An 11,264-nucleotide genomic window follows, 5' to 3' on the forward strand; every position below is an offset into this window, starting at 1 on the left:
AGGATATGCCTCCCACCTCCATTCCTGCTTGCCAGGATAACTAATGTTAATCCTCCCAAAGGTTAACATTAATGGTGCTGCTTAATATATACAATCAACACAAGGCAAGAATGGATAAGCACAAGGCTGAGAGTGGCTGCCTCAATAAAAAGCTTCTATCCCTTGCGTAATTCCTGAACCTGAGGCTGTTTTCAGATCCAGACCCACTGACAAAAAAAAGATGGCTAGGGAGTAAGAACCCTGCAACACAATAGCATATGCATATTTCCCCATATTCTTCCCCAAAAGAACCTATGGCTATTTACTCAGGTTACTATATAGTGGAAAAGTAAAATACCCAGACATCTGAAGAACTACTGATCACAGAGTCTGAGATGACACCAATACCTGGAGACTGGAACATCATTATGGCCCTATTACAAGGGAAGGAATACAGAAATAAACAATAAATGGAGTCCTGGCCAAAGTCTAGCTTATAGCCAATCCACTGATCCACAAACCCACCCAACAGTCATTTTCCCAGTCCCTGAATATATATATGGGACTGGCATACTTGGTGGCTAGGATGACCCCCACCTTGGATCCTTGGCCTGTGGAATAAGCGCTATCATAGGGAAAAGGCCAAGTGAAACCTGGCGTCTCCCCACTTTCTGGCCAAAATAAAAAACCCAAGGTAGTATTGTGTAGAGGGTGGAGGTTAAAGGAATGGCAGAGATTAGTGCTCTCCTTAAGTATATTAAAGATGGAGAGGTAGTGGTACCTTTCATGTGTTCAATTCACCAGTCTGGCCTCTGCAGAAACCAGCTTTATTCTGGAGAATGATTAAGACTACTGCAAGTTCAACTAAGTAGTAGCCATGACCATAAAGATGGGGGCCGAAGCCGAAACCGGTTTGGCTCAGTGGATAGAGCGTCGGCCTGCCGACTGAAGGGTCCCAGGTTCGATTCCGGTCAAGGGCATGTGCCTGGGTTGCGGGCATATCCCCAGTGGGAGATGTGCAGGAGGCAGCTGATTGATGTTTCTCTCTCATCGATGTTTCTAACTCTCTATCTCTCTCCCTTCCTCTCTGTAAAAAATCAATAAAATAGAAAATATTAAAAAATTTTTAAAAAAAGATGGGGGCCGAAGCTTATCTCACTAACCTACTTCTTCTAAAGTTTCCCATCAGCAAGAGAGGTCCATGGAACCCTGAAGGAGCTGCTCTCAGAAAATGTTTAGAGATACAGATCCATGAAGAACAGAAAATGGACTGTGGTAGTCACTTGGATCTCCCTTCAAAAAAGAACTTGCATTTGAGTGCAAAAAGTAGTTGGCTAACAACTTCTAGCTGCAGCACGTTCAGAATTCATTTCAACCTTCTAGTCCAGGCCATACTCTCCTTGGGCAGCTCTTGGAATAACTAAACATGGTGGGTATTTTAGAATCTGGCCATTCTTCCTGATGCAAGACTCTAACAGGCAATTTTCTAGCTGTTCAATTTATTGGGTTGGCTGAGATTTTTTTCTTTCAGATCCATATTGCATACTAAGGCTCTCTGATCAATTTGGCTTCCTTTTCTTCCACAGGCATTCCATTCTATCCCCCAAATAATCTCTTGCACTTCTAATGTGTTGCTTCCCAGGGGACCTACAGCAACGTATTATGTAATTAACTCCTTAGATGATTCATCTCATTTAACCCACTAAAGTAGAATTGTTATTCACATTTTACAGATGAGAAAACAGAGGAGAAAACGGAGGCACTGAAAAGTTAACTAATTTGCCCAAGATCACACAGTAAAAGCAATGGAATTAAAATTTGAGCTCAGGCAGAATGACTTCAAAGCCTTCACTTTTAGTCACCATACTAGTTAAAAGAAGATATTATCTTGTCATCCTCAGATATTAAGATGAGAGTAAATATTCTGTATAATTTTAGAGGGCAAAACAACAAAAGGATAGCTGTGAGAGAAAAGCAGACTTTTGGCTAAATATAAAGCTATTTTCTAATAATTAGCAATAACCAACACTAGAATGAGGTCCTTTAGGAAGTAAGCAGGGCCTATCACCTAAGGTTGAGACTTAATAAAACAGATTAAAGTTGACCTAGATCAGTAAAACATACTAAGTATTATATGGGAGAAAAGGGTTCCTCAGCCAATAAGTTTGGGTAATACACTGCTGAACAAAATTAAACAAGTTCCTTTACTTTTACTCCTCCATTTTAAAAATACTAATGTGTATTTGCAAAACCCAAATTCATTTGATTAAAGAACACTTCCTTACTTCTGGTGTAGAATGATTTCTTCCCAAAGTCAAGATTCACTGAAGGACTCCAGAAAAAGCTAACAAGGACAATTTTCTAGCTGTTCAACAATTTCCCAGCTAGTAAAGACATAATCTGTCTGCCTATATGTCAATATTAGCATCTCCAATACCTTGAGGATGGGAAGTCTATGTAAAAGTTTTCACAGTAAAATTCATCTCCACAGAGTAATGCTGACCTCAGCGGATGAGGAGAGCAGGACAAAGTCGCGGTGGTGGGAAGATGGCCCCTTCTCCTATCAAATGCAAAGTCCACTCTGATGAGAAGTCCAAGGATCGCTCTAAAGATACAGGGGCCACCAAGGAGCCGAGCGAGAAGGATCATGGCAGGGATAAAAAGAGGCACAGCGCTTCCAGTGGTAGCAGCAACATCACGTCTCGGTCCAACTCTACCTCCAGCTCTGGCTCCAGGACTAGCACTGGCTCAAGCAGCAGCTCTAGCTCTTCATCAGCATCAAGCCGCTCAGGAAGTTCCAGCAGATCCCAAAGCTCCAGTTCCAGCAGCTCTTCTGGCTCTCCAACTCCTTTTCGAGCAGATATGACAATAGGCTGCGTTCCCTGCTCCAAATCCAAACCACCCCAGAGAGATGAAAAGGAAAGGAAAAGGCGAGCCCTTCCCCTAAACCCACCAAAGTACACATTGGTAAGCTCACCAGGAATGTGACCAAGGATCACATCATGGAGATATTCTCCACCTACGGGGAAATTAAAATGATTGGCATGCCTGTAGAAATGATGCACCCCCATCTATCTAAAGGCTATGCGTACGTGGAGTTTGAGAATCCAGATGAAACTGAGAAGGTGCTGAAGCATACGGATGAAGGACAAATTGATGGCCAGGAAATCACCGCCACTGCTGTGCTGGCCCCCTGGCCTAGGCCACCCCCGAGGCGATTCAGCCCTCCCAAGAGAATGCTACCACCACCACCCATGGGGAGTCAGTCACCCCCACGGATAAAGAGGTCACGCTCCCCGTGGCATCAGCGATCCCGCCACCGCCATAGGAGCCACTCCAGCTCCAATTCCTCCCAATAAACAAGCCACCAAAGCTCTGCCCCAAAACTTATATCCCATCCAACTCAGTTCTGTCACTTTTCTAGCTGAACGACAGTCAGTAGGAAACAAATCCTCACTCGGGGGCAGGCTTCCAAAGGAGCATTGAGACGTTTCCTCTGAAGGCCAAGTTTGGCTGCAGAAGTGTTGTTGATTTGGGGTTGTGCCTAAGATGCTCTCCAGTTTCCTGGCTAGAAAGTTCCCACGTTTCCAGTCTCTGAGAGTCAGTTTAGTGGCAGAGCCAGCAAGAACAGAGCAGGGTTCCAGGTGGCAATGCCACCTCAGCCTGGGAGCACATTTTTCCATTCCATAGATGACCTAGGGCCAGTCTAGTAGCCTGAGGATCCTTCAGGAAAGGGCATGCTTTTGTGCAGCTGCTGTTCCTATAAACCTGACCATACTCCCCTGCTTGAGTTCTTCTGACCTCTAAACATCCCATGTTAGTTGCTGTAAATGTTTCTGTTCTCACATGTACATATACATCCATCCATATGGCACATCTCCTTTTTCTCTGAAATTGGTGAGCAAATATGAGAGCTCTGCAAGGTCATCACAGACCTTCTCCCCCTTCGTGGTGGTCTTTGGGATTACCTTGGCAACGTGTACATTGCTTTTTCGGCTATTATTGTACAGTCAGTATTATGGATTTTCTGTTTTGAATTTTTTTGTAACTGTAGCATTTTAGATAATGTGTTTATACTTTGTTGTGTAGAGTAAAATAATTGTGTTGAATAAATCTAGGATTAGAATGCAAAAAAAAAAAAGAAAGAAAGAAAGAAAAAAGCATCTCCATAAAAGGGAGCATGGGAAGTGAGGGCATATGCTGGGGGGGGGGGGGGGGTTGGCAGCCGGGAAAAGGTCAGTGGGGGGAAAAGGAGACTTATGGAATACTTTAAACAATAAGGAATTTAAATTTAAAAGGGGGGGGGATGTCTCTTTACCACATGCCCTTCCCAGATGTATGTTTCTGCAGAGATTACACTTTGATTAAAATTCAGTTTTTATTATTAAAAAAATCAATCAATAAATAAAGTGTATCTCATGCTTTTTAAATGCAAAACATGCCTTATCAACAAGTTGTGAAGATCTACAATAACTGATCCCATTTTAATTACTGAATTCTGACTTTATGAGCAATATAAAAGCTTTATTCCAAGTGCTACTGGTGACCTGGCTATCCTATCCTATCAGACATAATCCTATATAATAAAACCCTAGTATGCAAATAGACCGAACATGGAACGACTGATCACTATTATGCACACTGACCACCAGGGGGCAGATGCTCGATGCAGGAGCTGCCCCCTGGTGGTCAGTGTGCTCAGCCAGAAGCCAGGCTCGTGGCTGGTGAGCACAGCTGCAGAGGCGGGAGCCTCTCCCGCATCCACTGCAGGCAGGCAGTAAGGAGCAAGGGGTCAGGGACTGCGAGAGCCCCGGACTGCAAGAAGGATGTCTGACTGCCAGGGGGATCAGCCTAAGTTGGCAGGCAGACATCTCCCAAGGGCTCCTGGACTGAAACTGGGCTGAGGGACCCCCCTTCCCTCGCACCCTCGCACCCTCCCCCCCACCCCCCCGCATCCAGTGCACAAATGTCGTGCACCCGGCCTCTAGTTTTCATATAACACATCTCTACATGCATTTTTTCTCAAACACATATACACACTATCACCAAAAAAAAAAAAAAAAAAAAAAGCACAGAAGGGACTAATAGAGAAAGAAGAGGCCTCAGCAACAAGCTATTCATTCATCCAGCTAACTTCCAGAATTTCTGTTTTTATTCAGAAATATATTTCCTTTATTACACGAAAAACTTTTATATAAATTACAATCCCTTGGTCTTAGTTCTTCTATTTTCCTTAGCCACCATCCAGAGCACATTGCTACCACCCCCACCCCCACCCCCACCCTCATTCTGTTACTTCATTAATGACATTTACTCACCATTGCCTGGAGTTGTCTATATGTTATTTATCTTTTCATTCACTACTTCTTTAGAAACATTGACTAGAATACTAACTGTTGAAGGGGATGTAAACATCTAGTCCACCACTCATTTTCAGATCAGAGAAATGAGGTCCAGAGATCAGTTATTGCATTTTTCTAATAATAGCAAAGCAGGCATTTTTATCTGCTTCAAAACTACCAGTATATGGTGTATTTTACCACAATAAAAATTTTTTAAAATACCAGCCCTAACCAGTTTGGCTCAGTGGAGAGAGCGTCAGCCTGCGGACTGAAAGGTCCCAGGTTCGATTCCGGCCAAGGGCCTGTACCTTGGTTGTGGGCACATCCCCAGTAGGAGGTGTGCAAGAGGCAGCTGATCAGTATTTCTCTCTCATCGATGTTTCTAACTCTCCATCCCTCTCTTCCCCTCTGTAAAAATCAATAAAATATATTAAATACCAGTATATGAAGCTGAAGTTTCTCAAGTACACACACACACACACACACACACACACACCTTTTTCTTATACAAAATGCTACATGCAAATATCCACCAAAGTCAATCAACTAAATTTGTGCTCTCCTAATATGAATATTTCATCAAGCAGTATGGAAAATCCTAAAACAAAACAAATACAGAACACATCGGGAGGTTCACAAGATGAAAAAGAATGTGGATTTTATAGGAAGAGCTATATGGTTTGACACAGATGTGGGTTCCCAAGACACTCAGTTCTTTCAGCTGTAAAATAGGCAGAACACTATGGATACTATAGGGTCATTTTTAAGAATTAGAAATAACATACGTGACACACCTAGCAGAAAGTGGCACATTGTTGACAAAGCTTTTATATTACACAAGAAATACAAGGTCAAAGAAATCAAGAAAAACTTCATAAACCTGGAATCTTGGAAGGATTGGGTAGTGGAACATGCAGAAACAGGAGTGAGGAATGATCAGGTTAGAACCAAATCATGAAGGGCTATGCCATATTAAAAAATCAACCTTAAAAAAAAATCAACCTTATTTTTTTAGACATTGAGCAGAAATGTCTAAGAATGATCTAAATAAAACCACAACAATTAACCTCAGCTGCTATTTTTTTTAAAAGCCTATGGACAGTTATTACATCACCAGAATCACGAAAAGGTTAGATGATGTATTTTGAAGTTTTAACACATTTCGTACCGCTCAGGAGTTTTCTCGTGTTTCGCGCCATCTGTTAAGGACCGCTCACGAGTGTTCTCGTTTTTCACGCCCATGGAAAAAGGAGCGAATCTAGATACTTATGTAAATTCTGTTTGGTCCCTCTTCATAGAGGAAAATGTTTTACGCAGTACCATACGTTAAAAAAGTACTAGGAGCTTTAATTGTTTAATTGTTTTTGTAAATAAAAATGTTATAATTATTGAAAAACTAAAATGCATTATGATGATTTAAATAACATGCAGTTTGCCCAAAAACGTGCGGTCCCTGGCGTATGTCTTAGAGATTTCTATGCGGTACTCAATGTGTTGGTTTTTCTCAAACTCAAAGTATTTTACTTCAATTATTTTTTAGGGGTTGTTTTTCATGTTCAATTGAAAATTAAAAATGGATATTAGAATTTACATAAACCCTGAGAGAATAATTTCAAAAAATTTTCATACTGCTTGCCTTTTATTTTAATAAAGATAATTTTGAGACAGATCTGCTGTGCTTTGAAACAATAATAATTAAAAATATATACCATTTACTCTTTATTCATTTTAATAAAAGGAATGCTGGCAGATACTACCAAACAATCATAAGAGGTAGAAAAGAACCATATTACAGATAGAAATGCATACCTTTTCATTAATCCCAGCAAAAAGACTCCAGAACTGCTGAATTCTTTTTTAACTTTATATTGAAATTATGGCATCCAAAGCAACTAAAAGGCTGTATAACAAACTAGTGGAAGCCTTTCAGCTCACTCAGTTCAGTTACTATTAAAGGATCTAAAAGTGATCAAATCAATCGCTTCTCGGCCTTTTGGCTAAGATCATGTGTAGTATCTGTTCTTATCAGTTTAAAAGTGATCAAATCAAGTGGGAAAATACTTTGGGTGATCTACTGTGTGTAGAATGAAGGTCCAAAACTTGTACTTTATTGACTCAAACGTGGTTCCCTGCAGTACTTACTATTTTAAAATAACTTTAGAAATATTAGCAAGTCATTATTGTTGACTCTGAACTATGTTTTACAAAAATCTCATAGAAAAGCTTTAATGCCTTGATTGAAAACAAACAATAGGGACCATACTACATTAAGAATAAAGAGCAATGACTAATCGTTGCGTATATAGAATTACATATCATGGAGAGGTAATAGCAATCGCTAAAATCTGTCAGTCTAATGCTTAGAAACGTTAATAGCTAAATATACAACTGGACTCTAACTTTTTAGAAATATTTCAGCAGCTAAAGGAAAACTAAAACTAAGGCTTACCATTGCCTTTCCTTAAACAATATTCTTAGAATACAACCTTTTATAGTTAAAGCCCCCACACCACTATTCCCATGATCGCCCAATATGGTTGACCAGTTTCACTAAGTTCTGGCTATGAATGATGGTTATGGTGATGAATGGATAAATAAAATGTGTTACATCTATACAATGGGATATTATTTGACAATAAAAAGAAATTAAGTACTGATACATGCTGTAACATGGATGAACACTGAAAACATTATGCTAAAGCAAAAGAAGCTAGTAACATATTGTGTGATTCCACTTATAGAGTAGATATGCGAATCCACAGAGGCAGAAAGTACATTGGTGGTTGCTTAAGGGCAGGGAAGACTGAGGGGATGATCTGGGAAGTGACTGCTAATGGGAATGGGTTTCTTTTTAGAGAGATGAAAATGTCTAAAATTAGATAGTGATGCTGTTTGCACAATTCTGTGACTAACCAGCCACTGAAGTGTATACTTTAAATGAGTACACTGTATAGTATGTGAATTATATCTCAATAAAGATATTACCAAAAATAGAGCCTTATGTAATACTTTAAACAAAAAAAATTGAGCCTTTCCTAATACTCTAAATTATTTGAAATATATGTAATTCTTCACATTTTACAGCCTCTTTACAGTTAATATTATTTCAAACTGCCAGAAAAACCCAAGGCTGAATATACCCAAACTTTCCCTAATTTATGAAAAATTCTAGACTCACCTTACCGTTTTTCTTTTATCTTACTTCCTAAGGCTCCTGCCTCTGAAAGGTAATAAATTTCCATTTAAAATTAATTAATATATTTAAATCTAGGGAATGGATTTACTACTTCTATATTTTTTTAAAATGCAACAAAACTACCATCATAGCATGGGGGAGCTTGATAAGAATTAAGATTCTTGGGCCATCATCATTCTCAGAAATTCTTTTTTAATTATTATATTGATTTTAGAGGGAGGAAGAGAGAGAAACAGAGAAGGACACTGATCTCTTATTCCACTTATACATTCACTGGTTGATTCTTGTATGGGGGGGGGGGAGAGTTGAACCCACAACCTTGGCATGTCGGGACAATGCTTTAACAAACTGAGCTACCAGGCCAGGGCCCTAGAAATTCTGATTCAAGGGGCCAGAATCTGCATCTTTTAATAAGGACCCTCAGCTGATTCTAAAGCTGGTAGTCTTTAGGGACACACTGAGAAAAACTGGATTGGACTTTTTAAAACCTAATGTAACCTACAGAAAAACATTTTTAATCAAGCCAATTTTTTACCAATATAAATATTTGAGCAAAATCTTACAAAAACAATATAAGGGTACTGCATGTAACAGGATAGGTCCTCAAAAACATTTCCTACACCAAACCTCCCTAGACTTCAGGAGGTCCTCTTGCTGCACAGGTGGTAAAAAGTCAGGGGTCTTTTAGGTAGTTACCCATGTTATTCTGTTTTTATTGATGAACTCAACTATGATTACAACAGAATTTAGTAAAACATTTTTATAGGTCTTATTCAAATGCCTGTATGTTAAACAGTAAAACGGAACAGTCTTTTATCTTTGAACCTAATATGCAGAATAATTTAAAAATTACCAACAGTATAAGCCCAACATTTACACTTTAAATGACCATAAACATGTACTCTGAGGTTATGGGTCACCTTTCCCCCATTATTAAATATTGATGGGGAACCCATACAGTGCCTTTCTGTACTTCCCAAGTTGTCAACAATAAGCATATTTGCTTTTTCATGTTTATGCAAGTTTTAGAAGTCCTTATCCATCCTACAACCTTCACATCCATAATAAGAAAACAAGAACAACTTTTAACCGCATTTATCAGAAACCAGAGACACGGATGCATCTGGCAAAGGGCAGTACAGTGTAACCACTAGTCACGAACTTTTCTATGACATGAATGCCAGGACAAGTCATCCAACTTCTGACATTGAGAATATGCCCCATGCCCACCGGGTGCCTGTGATCAGGACGGCACGGCTTCTAAAAACCCTCCGTCATCCATTCTGCGGATCTAGTAGGTGGAACACTTCTGCACCAAGGGCTGAAGCATTAAAACACACTTACAGGGGGAGAAGAGGGAAACGACTTTGGTAAAAATACATGTATGTGTATTTTTTTTTTTAAATAATCGTGAGCATTTCTCTAAGAAACATCGCAAAGCCGGGATGGAGCTTCCTCCGAGGCAGACCACGCTGCGAGACCACATGTAACAGAAGGCGGCAGGGATGAGCTGCCGGCAGGTGATGAAATTTCACCTCAAATAAGACGCAAAGGGTTCTTTTCAACCCATCAGATCGTAAATGACACTCCAGGGGCACCAGGGGCACCGGGGCTGACGGGGCCCAGCACTCCCATCACCCCGCCCGCCCCCCCCCCCCGGCCTCCCGCCCTTCACCCCGACTCTGCGGGGCTGGGGGGGGGGGGGCGTCGCGGAAAAGCCGGGGCTGTGGGCAAACAGGCGTCCTCCCACAGCCTCGGGGATGGACGGGCCGGGCCGGGAGGAGAGGCTGCGCTCCGCCCGGGGCCAATCCGAGGGGCGCCAGCGCCCCGCCGGCCCCGGCTCCGCACCGGGCGGCGCCGGAACCGAGGCCGGGCCAGGGCTGCTCGGCGGCGCGGGGCCTAGTCGCCCCTCACGCGCCTCCAGCCCGCTCGGGGACACCGGGGGAAAGGCGGAGGCCCCAGCCGGGGGTTTGGGTGGGTGTGGGGGGAGTGGGTGGCCGCAGGGGCCGGTCTCCCCGCCGCCCCGGCCATCGCGGAGGCCGAGGCCGGCGAGCCCGGGACGCGCCGCGCACACTCACCTCGAGCCGCGGCCGCCGTCGCCTCAGCATGGCCCGGGGGGGTCGTCCCCGAGCCCGCAGCCTCCTCCGGAGGGCACCGGCGCTGCCCCGGCGCCGCCGCGAAGCTTCCCGCTGTGGCCGAAGGGGCTGTGGCCGCCGCCGCTGCTGCTGAGGCCCAGCACCCGCCGAGCCGCATCGGGCTCCCGGGCCGCCGCCGCCGCCGCGCGGAGAGCGGAGGAGCTCAGTGCAGCGGGGTCGGGGGCGCCAGGCTGCGGCGGGACGACCGCGGTGCCGCAGGCGGGGAGCCTCGGCGGAGCCTCCAGCGTCGCCTTGGCTGCTCCTGCCGCCGGCGCCGCTGGGCCACAGCGCCCCCTGCCGCCCACGCCGGGCTACGGCGCGAGGACTGCGGCGCCGCTCAGCACGGGCGGCCGGGACGCAGGGAGCGCGGCGGGCGGGGTGGGGCGCGGCGCGGCGCTCCCAGCTCGGCCACGGCCTCCCGCCCGCCCCCCCCCCGGGGAAGCCTCCGGGAGGCGGAAGCCCCTGGGTCCCCCCGGCACGGGTGCCCCCCACCCACCCTGGTCCTCGTCCTCAGCCCCGAGCACCTTTGCCCCTTTTCCTTCACCCCAGGAGGAGCAAGAACGTCCCTGGCCACCACTCGGACCCTCACCTGAGAGTAGGCGTGAGGGCATC

General features: G+C 44.1%; 1 protein-coding gene, 1 non-coding gene and 1 pseudogene across 7 annotated transcripts in view; 2 read left to right on the forward strand and 1 right to left on the reverse strand.

The window, feature by feature from the left end:
* The window catches only part of ZFYVE9 (zinc finger FYVE-type containing 9), a 140,610-nt gene extending 129,655 nt beyond the window's left edge, over positions 1-10,955 (reverse strand). For 2 of the 6 annotated variants that reach the window (XM_059689583.1, XM_059689581.1), the window contains exon 1: positions 10,596-10,954. The gene's annotated coding sequence lies outside the window, so the exon portion shown is untranslated. Of the gene's footprint in view, positions 1-10,595 lie in introns of all 6 variants that reach the window. The other 4 variants (XM_059689582.1, XM_059689580.1, XM_059689585.1 and 1 more) reach the window with 3 other exon arrangements.
* LOC132231075 (RNA-binding protein with serine-rich domain 1-like) lies at positions 2,512-4,039 on the forward strand (annotated as a pseudogene).
* Positions 7,299-7,481, forward strand: LOC132231944 (U2 spliceosomal RNA). The gene has a single exon (XR_009452150.1). It is a non-coding gene; the product is annotated as a U2 spliceosomal RNA (small nuclear RNA).
* Positions 10,956-11,264: the final 309 nt, after the last annotated feature.

This window comes from Myotis daubentonii, chromosome 3, assembly GCF_963259705.1.
Source record: "Myotis daubentonii chromosome 3, mMyoDau2.1, whole genome shotgun sequence".
NCBI lineage: Eukaryota > Metazoa > Chordata > Mammalia > Chiroptera > Vespertilionidae > Myotis > Myotis daubentonii.